The sequence below is a fragment of the Ovis aries genome, chromosome 22 (genome assembly GCF_016772045.2).
Source record: "Ovis aries strain OAR_USU_Benz2616 breed Rambouillet chromosome 22, ARS-UI_Ramb_v3.0, whole genome shotgun sequence".
Taxonomy (NCBI): Eukaryota; Metazoa; Chordata; class Mammalia; order Artiodactyla; family Bovidae; genus Ovis; species Ovis aries.
In genome coordinates, this window is record NC_056075.1 from 22,020,617 (window position 1) to 22,036,960 (window position 16,344).

The 16,344-nt window shown below is 35.0% G+C and overlaps 1 protein-coding gene across 15 annotated transcripts in view; it reads left to right on the plus strand.

The window, feature by feature from the left end:
- The window catches only part of BTRC (beta-transducin repeat containing E3 ubiquitin protein ligase), a 182,670-nt gene that overhangs the window by 120,535 nt on the left and 45,791 nt on the right, over positions 1-16,344 (plus strand). The gene's annotated exons all lie outside the window — the stretch shown is intronic.

Sequence of the window (16,344 nt, forward strand, 5' to 3'; positions counted from 1 at the left end):
TCCAACACCACAGTTCAAAAGCATCACATCTTCGGCGCTCAGCTTTCTTTATAGTCCACTCTCACATCCATATATGAATACTGGAAAAACCATACCTTTTCTAGATGCACCTTTGGCCAAAAAAAAAAAAAGATTTGTGTTAAAAAAAATACAATTATTTTCATAAGTCCATTGGTGGTTTTAAAATGTAATTGAGTATAGAGTATACCTTTGTAGGACTGTGAAATATACTATAGAAAATCCAGTTATTTTATATCACTATTAATATTTATTGAGTAGCTATTGATGAATATATTGCTTTGGAGGTCTTGATCTGACTGACAAGTATGTTTAATCATGCATATGGAGCTACTTGTTTCTCATGTATAAATGTTTACTGTATCAATAGACTAGATACAAAAAATAATCTTAGGTATTAGAGTTCTTACAATCTAATAATTGTAACAACTATGCCTCAAGTTTTCCATCTCTAATTACTCAGGAACTTTGACCTAAATTTAGATATCAGCCATTTTGCTTATTCCAGAAGTAAGTGAAATTCCCATATGGGCCCTATTTCCAGACTTTTACTCTATCTGCAAAATTACTGCCTTTTATAACTATTCAGGAATTTGTCACTTTTACAACACTCCCAACTTTAATTAATCTATTGTATTATACATTCAGGCTTGTCTGTTACTGTTATTAGAGCCAGGCTTCATATCATGTGTCTGCATTCTTTGCTATAAAACTTGAAGGATGGCAATATTTTTTATTTTGTTTTATTTCTTAAAACATGAAGTAGTTTCAGTTGGTAAAGGACCTACTTTATCAACTGGAAATATATCATACAAAATATAACCTTTGAGAATGAGCCATAGAGAAATGTCAAAATTTATTAAAAATTATGGTGAAATAGGTAGAATTAATCAGTTAAGTTCATAAATTAAAACATCTTAATGATTTACCATAAAATCTGAATATTACAATTTAACATTTATTTTTTCAGTCATATAGTCACAGCCATCAAGTGCTGATTGACTCTGTTTTATATCCAGCATTTGTACATTGAGATGGGGGACCAATAATTTGGGCCTTTGAAAATAATCTTTTTATTTTTGGCCATGATGTTTTCAGTTTTCATCACAAGTGGGTGACTTCTGGCTAAACAAGGTAAAATCTTAGCATGAGCACTGATCCAAGGACAGGGTGATGATTTTAATGAGTTTCATTGAGAGCTGGCCAAGTGAGCATCTGTTCCTTTTGTTTTCTCACTACTTTGTAAGCCAGGATCTCTAAGCTACGTAGTTATGTTGGTGTATGTCTGTATGATGGTTTTTTCCCCCCACTCCTATCCTCTACTTCAGTGGTGCATGTAGGCACAGTGGCATAATTTCTTCTATGCTCTTGGGTGAGGAAATAAGTTTGCTCATTGCTTCTCATCTGTTTTTGTTGCTCCCAGATGGTGACCTTCTCATCCCATTCTTGCTTAACATTACTCTGCCACCTATATCCTTTAATCATCTTCTTAAATATACTAGTTTAATAATGATTTCTTTATTTCCTGTTGGAACCCACTTAACTTTCTGGTTCCTTTTATTGACACACATCTTCATCTTTTGTTTCATTGCTTCCGATTCGAGCCAAATAATCAGTTGGTCAAGGCCAATAAAAACATGTAGCTGAAAAAATTTCTTTCTTGCAACAGTTTCCAGTGAGGTGCAATAACATGGGAATAGGAAAAGAGTTTTCCCTTTTTTATTTACATATATTATGTGTATCTCATGATTCTTTGCTGCTGCTCTTGGCCTCATTTATTGCTTGCCCTTTGGAAAATAATGAGTTACCATTATTTTTGTAGGTCTGTAAGCTTGTCCCTATTTCATGCTCTTCACCTTTAGCCCTTAACTGATAGTTTCACCTGCTGTACTTTATATGGCTGTGGTTTTTAACTTGGTACTAGTATCTATTATTGATTCAGACTGTGCTCCACAGTGGCCTTGAATGTCCAATCATCTCCAAGGAGAGCAGCTATAATACAGTGATATCAACCATTTTTGTCCTCTAGTTCAAAACAACTAATTCTGATAGGAGTGACTTTGGTTTGGGTGGAGATGGTAATTGAAGTCTAAGATCTTACTGAATACTGTCTATATGAGTTTTAGAGAAGATATTAATACCAGTTAGTCCCTTTAAATATAGCAATGCTGTTAGGTTTGGACCCCTAACCTAACCTATGGATGCGACTCTTCTTTGCCAGGGGTATCTTAAAATACATGTTTTATAATAGGTCTATGAAAAGAGACCCTTAGTCTTCTTTAGAATACAAGAAAGTAAAGTTGTAAGGCAAACTACAGCTACTCTGGGTTAATCATAATCTTTGAATCTCTAAGAATGAGTCTTAAGAAAATATTTTAAGATAAAAATTATGAAAGAGACATTTCATAGTATAACTTAATCCAAGTAATATTTGGAGGCATTGAGATGTTTTTTATTTCTTCCATAGCCTTCCTTCTTACTAATTATAGCCCTGTAGTTCATGAGATTTGTGTTTGGAACATGATAAGCTCTGTGTTTATTGTAGCTTTAAATGGACAGTCATTATTGACTGCCAACTTAGTCTTTAAAATCAATAATCATGTTGTACCTAATTGTCAGCCTTTGTGATGTTTTTTAATTGGTAAAGAAAGCTAACTGGAAAAATAAAGAACATAATTTTTATCTTTTTATTGACTTTATTTAATTATTGAAATTTTTTGGTTCAGGCTTTTCCATAATACACCCTTCCACACACACCACAGTTAAAACTGAGTTGTTTTGAACCATCTGCCTAGATTTCTGCCTAGGTCAGAGAAGTTCTGCCTCTTTGTATTTAGAAAATAAACCCCTTTCACAGTCCTTTGTAGATGTGTTCTGTATTATAGTAGTTGTTGTTTGTTGTTACTGTTTTTACTTCAGACTAATAATCTTTTTGTAACTGACTGAGACAGAAAAATGTGATGTTCCTTTCCACTCACTCCAGATTTTGATAGAAGACTTGTTTTATTTATTTCCAAAATTATATCCGCAGGAAACAAGCTGTTTAAATTCAGATTATGCTGAAGCAAAATGGTCCTGGTATGAGAAGCAACGTGCTGTTTTACGAGCACAGAGTCCCTTTTCTCATAACTGATTGATAGTAAATATTTTCCTGAAGAATTATTGCCAACCATGAACAGTGCAACTGTTTCACTTTTTTTCTGTGCTACTTGCTGTACCAGCCATTGTCGGTAATTAAGATCTACAATTCACAATGCAGACGTTTGCACTTCCTCTGGGTCTGTGCTATTTATAAGACATTTCAGCTGTTCAGAGTTTCTTTTGAGTTTTAAACTACATGTTAACAGGCTTCTTTAATATACTGTTCCACAAGTAGCATGTCAGATGGTTTGTTCTATGCAGAAGCTCCTCTGTTGGGTCTAAAGAGTAGCTTTGTGGAGAATATATTGAGATTTAACCATATCACTGAGGCGGATGTGATTGGAAAAAGTATAAGATATACATATTATAAGTAAAGTATTATAAAGTGAAGTATAAGCATTACACATTAAGCTCATTGCTGTTTTAAACAGGCAGGAATTAAGTTCAGAAGTAATATTTTTTGTCTTTAAATATTTATATGAATTTAATGAATGCTAATGGGGGTGACAGAGAAGTGCTGAGAAATACTAATACAGTGACTTTTCCAAGCTCACTTTGAAGTAATAATAATATCAAGGACCCTCATTATAGATAAAGAGTGTGTGTATTTGGTCTGACTAAAGATACGAGAATATATAACCTTCTAGATGTGCATGATATTTAAGAATACAAACACAGGGCACCAAAATGGATCAGCAGATTGACTGCGCATTTGCTGTGTAATCAGCTTTAGGGATCCTAAGTAGCATATGCCACTGGAGGAGAAACTGTAAACAGGAATCCTGATCTGTATTAAAATTGGTAAAATTCTAAGTCATTTTCAGCCATTTCAAGAAAGTTAATTAAAAAGAAAAGTCAAGACACCAGTAAGAATCTTCATGCATTATGGTCTAGAGTAACAGTAACTACTTGCTACCTGAACTCATTGTTACACAAACAAGAAAAAGAAACTGAAAGCTGTCAACAAAATATGTTAAACTTTGCCCTAAGTGGGGATCAGCCTGACTGTTTTTAAGCCTGAATTTAGAGGCATTGATTCTGCACATCAGCCACCAGCATCTTCCGCAGAGCAGAGCTGCGGAGAAAGGCAGGATAGGGGTTTCAAGAGCTGATTTCTTGATGGCTCCTTGAATAGACTGAACTTATAACAGAGCTTTTCCAAGGCAGTTTTGTTTGCCAGAACCTAGGCTTTCTGTAGTTCTTTTGAACTCTAGTGTTTCTGTAAACTTTTTCCCTTCAGTGAATTGTTTATGAACCATTTTTTAGATAGCAGCAGTGGCTCAACTGTTGGGAACCACTGATATATCTGACTGAGGCACTTCAAGATGCTAGAATGTATTCACATTTCTATCTAGCCAGGGTGCTAATAAGATTGAGTTTGTCTTTGTGGGTTGATCTAGATTAGCATGAGATGAGCCCAGTCAGTGTCTCCCTCAGTGAAAAAGGAAAGGTTGGGAGAGAGCAGGAGGAAGGAAGGAAGTTTTTCATCAAGAACTGACTGCAGTATTGCCTGCTGATGCATGTCGGATCACCCGCACGGAGAGATCACATGGCTTCTCCAAAAGTCAAACGATCAATTCGCCTCGTTTTGGCTCTGTACTTAATGCACAAACAGTGCGATCTGCGGGGCTGTAATTGCATTGTTAGGGCCAAGGAACAAGCCTGTGCCTTTTCAGCAGACAGCTGGCAGGGAGAGAGGCATGTTGTTAGGAAAGAGAGAGGCAAGGCAAATAAAATTACTGCTAACGCTCAGAGATCGGCAGGAGTCCTACTTGCCTAATCTTACCGGTGGGAGCAAGCGGCTGTTGTAATCCAATTATAGCAGCATAAGCAATTTGTTAGACACTCCGCATAATGTAACAATTTCCCAATAAACTCTGACTTGTAATAACGTCGGCAAGAGTCCGCATAAATCTGCCCGAATGGTGGGGGCTGGAGCGTTCGGCTGGGGGCTTGTAATTGGCGCCATCAGCACGTTTTGCGGAGTGCAGTATGGTGCAGTCTTTTAGTGCAGGAATTTTAAGGAGAAAAGCATGGCACACGCTTCTTAGAAAAAGAAAAGTGGCCATTAAAAGGGGAGCAGCAAGAAGGGCATACTCTTGCCTTCACATTACCTAGGAATCTCAGTATAGAAAGAAAACAGGAGGAGGCCATGTTTCCTTCTAATGCTAAGTGGGGGAGAAGGGGGGTAGAATGTGTGGATTAAATTCCTTTATTTAAAAGGCATCAGTTTCTGTTATTTAAACCCTCCTTCTCTAGCACCTCCCCCCACCAAATGCCTTTCAGGCAGCATTTAGATAACATTTTTACAAAATGTTCTTAGCTAGGCAAGCCTAGAAATGCCAAATTAAAATATATTTTGTTCTAGAGTTTAGCATTTTCTTTACAACAGGAAAATATATTTTCTTTATGCCCAGGACAAATCTTTTAAATATATTATCTCATTGACTATCAAACCTTTGTACAGAATTATGTCTTCTGCTTTAAGAAACATCTCTTAATGAAGGGTTTAAAACGCAGATGATTGTTTGCTTAGCTGGCTTTATTATGCTTCTTATTTTCTAATTCTGAAGTATATTGTGAATTTCTATGATACTAGGATTAGTAATCTTTCTTGTTGTACACTTACATTGTATAAGAATACAGTTTTTATCCTTTAGACCTATACCTGGATGATCATTATAGAAATCATTTTGATTCCTAAGTCATAAAATTACTGTTTTAGAAGAATATTTGTTGTTGTGTTGTGCAAAGTAGAACCTCTATTATTTATTGATTGATGAGCATTTGTAGTTACAGAATAGAGTTTCTTATTATACAGGGTATAGGAGATGAAGAGTGCTCACATATTCGAGTTAATAGATTTTCATGCTACTGTGTGTGTATTAAATGTTATCTACTTTCTTGTGTCAGCCCAACTCTTCATTGTTGTTAATTTGTGTCAAAACCAAGCTTATGAAATAAGTACAGGATTCTTCAAAATATCATGTTGCTGTGGGTATTATTACAATAAATATTTACTTTCAGTATAAACATTTCCTTCTAGAGAAGCAAATGCCGCCTTGTTTGAATGGAGCTACATCAATAAACTGCAGTGCCTCTAATAAAGCCACTCAGTGTCTGAGTTTAACTAATGGCTGATTTTCATGGCTTTGACAGTGAGCTGTGTGCATTATTTTCTCCTGATATTGTAAAAATAATGAGAGCAAATTAGAACAATCAGTTTACACAGATAGCTCCTGATTGGAGGTGATGGGCAATATGGCAGCAGGTAATCCATCTTCGGGCTCCTGTCACATTAACTTCAGCAGTGTGAAAAGATCAGGTGGGGTAAGCAGGGATCCTGCCCAATCGGAACACTGAAATTAATGAGAAGAGCATTGTTCTGTGATCAACCTTTTAATTAGCAAGACTGGAAACAGAGGGAGTGATGAAGGCAGCACCACAGCTGCACAGTGCCAGGCACAAATCCTGAGGAGGAAATGAAAAAAAACAACTTTGGGTTTTACATCACACGTTTGTTGTAGTATATACAGGCATTGTGTTTCTACTCTAGAGCTGGTTTAAAACTTTAAAAAATACTACCTATACACTTGAAACTAATATAATGGTATATGCCAATTTTACTTCAACTCCAAGAAAGTAAGAAAAGGCTGCCTACTTTCCAAAGTATTGTCACAAATATGGTTGCTATATTAATGATTTATAGATGATAATTCTATCAGGGGTCGTTGAGAACTTTGATTACTAGTACACTTTCCCCGGCATTTCACTCTGGCTTTTAACCTTTGATTTTTTTTTTTTTTTTAAATCAAGTAACCAGAGAAATTAAAACTTAAAAAGGTCTACCTTGTCAGCCTCCCAACATTCCACCCCTCCAATATAGAGTTTTCCTTGCAAGTACCATATGGGTTTTCTGATTTAGAGGACTTGTCATTTTTAATTGTTTATGAGAGGACCCTCATCCAGGTGTAAGCTATGGCATGTTTAAATTTTATTCCTTTCCTGATTCTGTTTATTAGGAAATTCACTATTTGGTTTTTTTCACTATGCCATTGACATCTTCGTGTGGGGTGGGGGGACTGTGTTACTTCAATTTATATAATTGAGAATTGAATATCAATGAATGGTGTTTATAAGAGGAAGAGGGAGGAAAAAATCCAGGTAGTAACTGAAACTAAAGGCTAGTTCATCCACTTAATGTTCACTTTTACTAAAATAGTAACCTTGCTAATCATCCCTGAAATATTAGGAAATATGGTATAAGACTACAGAAGACGTTAATGAGCCAGATTTTCTCTACCAAATCAGCACCCATTTTCTTGGCTGCCTTTGGCAGGCTTTGACTTTGGGAAAATAAACAAGGCAACCAGCATTTGCAGTATTTTAGAATTTGTATCTTAAGTTTAGTGATTTACTGTAAAAGCAAGTAATACAGTATGTAGATGAATCCAGTTATCTCCCAAAGATACATAAATATGTTTTCTTGATATTAATAGTTGTTTTAGGGATTTATTTAAAGTAATAATACATAAAAACTAGTTAACAGGTACCCGTCTGAGTATAGAATTAACAGAAAAGATCCTATAGTATGAAATATTCAGGTTAGGTGTAAACTAATTTTTTTTAGGACATAGTTAACAGGACTTTTAAAATAATATATATAACTAATGGAAATTCATTATTGCAGCCCTATAATACTGTACTTGCAGAATGAGTCCCTGATATTCTACTTTGCAAAACTCATAGAACAAAGGCCCTTCACTTCCTCCTAGTACCCATCCCCCTACCCTCTAAAAATCTTCAGTACTGCTCTTGCAATTCTGTCAAAAACTTGATTTTTTGTTTTAATTTTTTAAACAATAATGAGCTTTTCCTGAAAATATTCAGTAAGACTTAAATGTATCGGTATTTTAGGATCAGTCACTTACTACTAAATAGTCTTTAGAACTTACCCCCCCCCTTCACTGTCTAAGAGATCTGTGCTATTGTATATATTAATATGTTAAAGCCCACTTGTTAGAATTTTGCATAACTTTTCTGCATTCCTTAATCTGGAAGAGAGATTTTTATTCTTATAGTTTTATGGATTTTTGTGGCTTTTCATTCTCCTTTCTCCTAGTTTGACAGTTCCAAAAGCCTTAGGTTCGTAAGCTCTCCATGAATAAGTATGTTCTTAGTCATATGGTGTAAATAGATCACTTATAAAGCTTGTGAAACTCGAGCTCTCCTTTTGAACCTTTCAGTACTCATGAGCTCAGTATTCATACATGCAAAATTTTATTCTTGTGTCATGACTTCAGTTTCTTGTCAGGCAAAGGAGCTATGAATTTAAATGACTGTACTAAGTTTCTACAAAAATTAAATTGTATTTTTCCATTTTCCTACAATTGTGAAATTCCATCTGACCTAATGACCTTACCATATTTGTTCTTGTTGTTAGAGCTCTTTTCCAGTAAGATTTAAGATCAGTGTTAAAATATATGTGTTTGTGGTTTTGTTGTGTGTGGTTTTTTTTTTTTTGAGAGCATCTTGTTTTGTTTGTTTACACTGGTAATAACAGAAATTTCTAACTGACTGAATGACCAAGAAACTCTCTTTTAATTTTCTTACAAAGAGAGAGTTGCCAAGTCACCTTAAATTCTACTAATCCCAAATCTCATCAGTAGGGTTTGCTTTAGAGAAAATTTCATTAGTCTAGTCCTTTGTAGCTCACCTGATACACCCTTATTTAAAGTTCTTATGTACAGAACCAGTTGTATCTCTGATGCTACAATAATCTTTTCGAAATTCCTCATCACCCTCAGTTATTAGTTTGGGATTTATTCCTGCATAAGGAGTATTTAAAGATCCATTTTCTTTTTCTTGTATCTTCAGAATGAAGATATTTTTACTTTTGCACTACTCTATGCAAATATAAATGCTTATTATTCAGTAATAATCACCTACCTTATAAATACTGGTCTTTAAAGGACTGAAGATGACCTCATGTCATTGGATTTAGTATCAGTGTGGTAACTTTAGTATGAGTTCGGTACAATCAGTTGAAGGTGGTAACCTTACCTTAGTAATTGTTTTATCAATAGAAGTTGTTTTGGAATACAAATCTCATCCAAATTTCTGCGTCAGGATTTACAGTGTAAACATATATTGTCAGTCCTTTTACACCAAGAACTTATTTTTCCTGGTTAAACTTGGTAATTAGTTTTATCAGCTAAAAGAAAAAAAAAAGTCCCTTCAAAGTCCAGGCTCAGTGTGATTATACTTCAGTAAATAGTTTTTTTTGTAAGCATGCATGCTTTTAGACATTTGGGTGATTATAAAGACAGGATGATGGTATATGAATTAATAGTTGGACTTTGAATTTCTTGTATGTTTCAGACAGTAAAGAGGAGGCTTGGGACAGTGAGTAATTAAGAAACAGGTTCATCAAAAGCAAATGAAGCAAAAAGCAAACAAACATGACTATTCTGTGTGTGTATGTGTATATAAAATCTCCCTAGGCATTTTCTAATAGAAAGGATAGAAGGTTTTGATAGTTAAGATTGACATATAAATATATGTAAGAAGCACTTGCTCATGTGGAGCACTAAGACCATGATAAACAGAAGTGTTGAAATACTTCTAGAAAAATGAACATGAATTTAATTATGTTTTATACCTCGGACAGTACTTCTTTAACTTTATCCACATTTTCTTGGAATATCTAGTAACATAAGAAATTTAATTGTAAAGATTAAAAGAAGCAAGAAACAAAACTTGGGAGCAAGCCTAAAGGGAAATAGAGAGAAAACCGTGTTTAAAGAGAGATGGTTCCTACAGTGTTAACTATGGAGTGTGTAGCGTGACTCTGTAATGGAATATCATGGCAGGGGGTATAATACTGTAAATAAGATGAATATGCCACTTGTGGATTAATGGGCAACCTAAAGAGTGGCTTTATTTACATCTATGTGTGAGGTTCATTTCCAGTTTGTGTGTTTTTTCTTATTCTTATAGTTGACATACTTAAAATCTGATGGATTAGGGAACTTAAAAAAAAATCAGTTTCCTTGAATCTTAATATGTGTGGGTTTGGGGCTTTTTTTTCTTTTTTTTGGTAGGATTAGTATAGTGTTTTTTGTCTTTTGGTTTTTTTACTTTAAATTTGATAGGTTGAAGGAATTTTCTTTTTCCTCTAGGTAATTCTAGAGAAGAGGTAGGTTCTGAATATAAGTCCAAGAAATACAACTATTTTTTATGTTTTACATTTTGGTAAGGAATAGGTGTAGACATCATCATATTACAGATTATAGTAGATTCCATTTGCAATAATAAAAGGATATGGGTTGTTTTTCGAGGATTTGAGTACTGAGAAATGTAAATGTGAATAGATCTAGCCTGGACACTAGGAGCCACTGTCTCAACATTATAACATGAGAACATACGATAAAAGTAGATCCTAAGTGAGAGCTTTATATAACTAATTTTTAAAATTTGTTTTATTGAAGTACAGTTTATTTACAAGTTTGTGTTCATTTTTGCTCGATAGCAAAGTGATCCAGTTATACATAAATATACATTCTTTTTCATATTCTTTTCCATTATGGGTTATCACAGGATATTGAATATAGTTCCTTGTGCTATATAGTAGGACCTTGTTTATTCATTCTATATATAATTGTTTGCTTATACAAATAATCTTTTAGTCAGCTATTTAGGTTGCTCTTGGTTTCCAATTAATGCTATTATTTAGTTCTCTTGAAACTTCAGAAGTTTGAATTTTAGAGTTTTTACTCTGCTTCTCCTCAGTTGAAAATATATAGTAGAAGTTACCTGTAAAAGGCAAATTGTATGCAAAAATAAATTGCCGTCAATGTAGAGTTTGAATAGAACTAATTTTAGCTCGTGGAAGGTAGATTCTCAACTTATATTTGTTGAGTCTGATATATATTATTTAAAGTATTAAAATCCAGAGATTATGTCATCAGATTTGACAGCCTTTTGCACCATTATTTATTGAATGTTTACAGTGTGCCAGACACTAAGGGTTAAGGGTTTTATATACACTCTAACTCAAATCCCGACGACAACCTCATTAAGCATACACAATCCCATTTTATATATAGATTAACTATAATTGAGAAGTATTAAGCAATTTACCCAAGATATGTTGCAAAACTAGAATTTGAACCCAGACTATCTGACCCCATATCTGTGTGTTTTCAGTCACTGTGTTTAGTGTTTTAGTACATAAAAATTAGGCCAGATGAAGCAAATGTGTGGGGATTTTCTAAAAAGTTCTCTGTGGTGCCTACTAAGTGTTAGCAATTTATTAACAAGTACCCATGATTTGGAAAACACAGAAGTATGCAAATTGGTTCTGTAAAATCATGATACGGTAATACATTTTAGGTTTGTGTTCTCCTCTTACATTTACAGTACTGATATTTTCCTTTTCAGCATTCCATATGAGATAAAAATTTAAAATACATCAATTAGCAACCACAAAAAAGATAAAACTATTAAGTGAACCTTGTAATCTCCTCTTACTATCTGGGCTTTTCTTTTCAGGCTTTTGATTGTGTGTAATAAAACTGTGGCTTAATTAATGCCAGGGTTCTGAAGCCTTTGGATGCCACGAAAGAGAGTGAAGCGCAGAAATCAAGAGGCAGCATCAAATAGCTTTTCTGTTGTGTTAATTTAGATCTGTCATTCTTGTTCTAGTTCATGATATATGGCTCCCAGCAGATATTAGGTGAATTAAAAGAGAAGCAGTAGTGGATCCTATCTTAGGAAAAACACAACTCATGGTTGAAGCTCTCAGTAGCTTAATGAATCACTGTTTTCAGATAATATTTCACCCCTAGTTTGAGCTGCCCTTGGAGTGAATGTGGCCGTGTTATGTGACCAGCAGACATGATGCAAAACCAAAGTAAGTGGTAACTTGGCATCGTGGCTTTGTGGTGGTATGTGCAGGAAAGATCCAGTGCTGACATCCATGCTGTACTACTGTTTTTGGCAGAGCAGTGCTTGTGTGTAACCAGAGCATGAGAGAGGAAGTCATACTGACTTGTATTAATCTCCATTTAAAATGCTAACAAAAAAAATGATAACAATTTCCCTTGGAAATTGCTAAAGTTTCCTATGACTTTAGACATACTTTTTGAGGGATCTGTATGCTAAAAAAAGGTTGATAGGAAATATTTATTTCTTATTATAGCTCAAAAATGTTGTTTCTTAACTTTAGTATGCAAAATAATGAATAACACATAATAGTCTTGGCTAAAATGAGTTTACTTTAATTCTTTATATTCTCTTCTTTTTAATTCTCTCTCCTTGATTCAAGGAACTTATTAATTAACTGGTTTTATATGTGTATTAATTTTAACCAGAGTGTTGATAAGCAGTGTTTCTTTCAGGGAGGGGAAGATTTAAAATCCAACAATGAAAAACGAAGCCCCTTTTATTTCTGGCTACATTCCCAGATGCTGTGTATTATAATCATTGAACTTTCAGAGACTGCTCAAATTCCACCTGAAATGTGTAGGATTGCAACATCATAACTAAATTATACTTTCTGGCATATCCAAACATGAAACAGACATTCCTGAGTGGAAACATTGATAACATAATTTCCATTGGTTAAGGTCTCAGTGGAGAAGGGAATTTACAAGCATGGGAAAAGAATACAGGCTAATTTGAATAGCCTCTATTGTCCAGGGGGTTATTTAATGCTAATAAATACTTGTTTTAGAATGGATGGAACTAGGTTAAGTGTTTACAGCCAAACCTTCCTCTTTTCCTCCACTGAAGAGCAAGGTTCTCCTAACACTGACCTACTTTGCTCTTATTTGGTACTGTACGTACAATAGTTGCGAAGCCATGAAGAGAAAAATTGATGCAGATTAGAAGAATTTTTTAGTAGGAAGTGCTTGGTAGCATGCTTCTTTGTTGGTGAGACATAAATGTTGCCACAAATTATGAATAAATGCTCCAAATTCTCTAATATTGTAGCAGTTATAACCATTTTTAAGCCTCCTTTCTAAGTAGATATTTCTCTCCTGGCTTTCTGTATTGTGAACTTTACAAAACTGGCTTAGGCAGCCTATTAATTATTCATACTGTAGCAACAATTAAAGCAAATTAAAAATAAAAATCGCCATATTGCATTTAACCGTGGGCAGCACCAAACTGTGTCAGCTCTGTAAGGGCCTGTGATGTTTACTTAGTTAAAAGTGCTAGAGGGAGCTCTAACCTTGTTCAGAGTAGTGGCATATGGGAACAGTTGTCTGTATGTGGCCAAAGGGTCGTAAGTGAAAATAGAGGCTAAAGCTGTGCCATGGCAAAATTTTAAATCTTTTTTATAGAACTCCCTGTTTCCTTTATATCAGAAAATAAGGGTTAGGACTATGTATCTGTAACCAAACAGGACTTTATGCACCCTTATTTCTCTTTTTATGAATACAATAAGCTGTTTCCAATACAGTGTTCAGGAGACCCTGAGGTTGGCTCAGCAAACTTTCACAAAGTGAACATATCTGTATAACCACTAGCAAGATTAAAAAAAGGAGGAGGAAGAAAGGAAAAAACCTGTACCAGAAACCCGCTCCTGCCTTCTTTGTCATTCCCCTCCCAAGGCTAGCCATTCTCCTCACTGCTTAACATCATGTGTTAGTTTTGCCTGGCTTTGAACTTTGTGTGAATGGCATCATTCAGTGTATATTCTTTACTCTCTAACTTACTTCCCTCAACATAATGTTTTTGAGAATCATATTATTGCATATAGCTGTAATTTATTTATTTTTGTTGATGTGTAGTATGTCATTATGTAAATATACCAAATATATGTGTCCATTCAGATTTTGATAACTACAAAATTTTTTGGTATTTATCTTTTGGTCAGTATGTGCAGTGAATACATGTATTCTGTTGTATGTGTCACTAGGAGGGAAATTAGAATTTCCTGACTGGTGGTACCAATTTATACTATCTCCAGCAGTTAATGAGAGTTCCATTAGGCACTTACACATAGCAAGTCCTCAATATATTTGTTTAAATGAGATAACTCAGTATACACGAAAATTCCCTAAGTTGTAGTTTTCTCACGCAGAGCCTTTGAGCTGTTCTTACAGTCTAATCACATCTTAAATTTTCTTTTTTTTTCTCTTTACAGTTCTATCCCCAATCACACCAGCTAATGGTGGCCAGACAAGTTAGCATATTTTAAAATATTCCAACTCATATTTCCCTTTCCTGGGGAATTTGGTATGGAGTTTCAGTTAAAATTTTACTTTCAAAGTTTAATGGGCCGGTCCTGATACAGGCTGAATTGCTGAGATGGTTTCTACATACCAGCAAATGATAATGATTACCTTTATTAGGCATTTATGTGCCAGACCCTGTGCTTAGTGTTTTATACATAGTCTCCTTTATTACAGTAGCTAATATATCACTTTGTCCTTGAGGACACTTGATGGCCTTTGGAATCCGACAGAAAAAGGTCTCTAAGATAGAGCTGGCTCTGGGCTAAAAGGCTGAAAATTAAACCAGCAGAGAGCAGCAGCCATCAGATCATGACCACTATAATCTTGATAGAAAGCATTAAGAGAATCCCAGTAATTTTTTCGATATCTATTTGCAGACTCTTCATGTAGCCCTACTATTTTGATTTGGCCCTAAATAAGACAAATTGATGTATTAAATTGATAAAATATTTTATCTCCTTGTGAAATAAAGGAATTTTTAATAGATACGTTTATTTATTTAAAATTTTCTTGAACACCGTAAATACCGGGAATTATAGAGGAAGATGGAGAAGGGAATGGCAACCCATTCCAGTGTTCTTGCCTGGAGAATCCCGGGATCAGAGGAGCCTGGGGGGCTGCTGTCCTTGGGGTCGCACAGAGTCGGACATGACTGAAGCAACTCAGCATGCATGCATGCACTGGAGAAGGAAATGGCAACCTGCTCCAGTGTTCTTGCCTAGAGAATCCCAGGAACAGAGGAACCTGGAGGGCTGCAAGTCTATGGGGTCACACAGAGTGGGACCCGACTGAAGCGACTTAGCAGCAGCATAGAGGAAGATGGATGGGGAAATAAAAGAGTAAATTATGAAAGAAGTGAGACACATTGAGACACAAAGTGTCACAATATCATTAAGTCTTCAGATCTGTGTCAGCCCTGAGAAAAGTTATACCATAAAGTTTTAAATTCTTAACTATGGTTAAGTAAAGCAAAGTAAAAGAATAGAAATGTTACCTGCATAACAGTCACACTCAGAATGATAGCATTTCTTTGCATTAAAAGCTCAATTGTTGCAGGAAAGTTTGACTTACTCTTGGGATTTTGGAATATATTGCTTGACTGAATAATATTATGAAATATACTTCTTTTTGCTTGAGGTATGTTTTCTTAAACTCTAATATGTTAGCTTTTTAGTAAGAAAATGTGAAGAATGATTCTCTTTGTAAATGTATTCCCTCAGTTCTATTTTAATTTACATGGAACTGAACCATAAACTCAAAAATAAAAGCCAGACTGAGCCTCAGATTATTCCATCCACCCACTCATTTTATAGAGGAGATCCCAAACAGTAGAGACTTAGCCAAGATTACATAGCTAATTAGTGATGGGACTAGGCCACCGTGCTGTCTAACTTTTGCTGTAGAGCCGTTCACATGTGACTCAACTATAAGAGAACTTTTTGTAGTGGTTTGTTTCCAAAGCATGAAATTTCCAAAGCCTCTGTTTATTCCTTAAACAGAAAATGGAAGTAGAGTGCATTTGGCTCATAGGAAAACTTCACTGAAAAAAGTTGTTACCCTTGTGTTTCATATTTATAGTGCTGCATGTGAGCTTAAGCCACACCTAGGTGAAGTGAAAAACTGTGTAGTAAACCAGGAAGTGTCTTTACAGAAATTTTCTTCCTTTAAGAAAAGCCAAGTTCTGCAAAGAAAAGACCACAATTCCATTTCTTAAACAAGCTTGTAAACAGTATGGAAGTAACTATCTTCCTGATTTTCATTTTCTCATCCCACCTTCACTCTTAGTAAACAAACACAAAATCCCTGGTAGAGATTTGTTCCATTTAGAAAAGAAAATTTTTGTGACACTCAAGATTCAGTATTTTCTCCAGAACACCAAAAATCTGCAGTCTCTGGCCCATGAAACCCCATAAAAATAGTGCCCATGTGGGGGAAATAT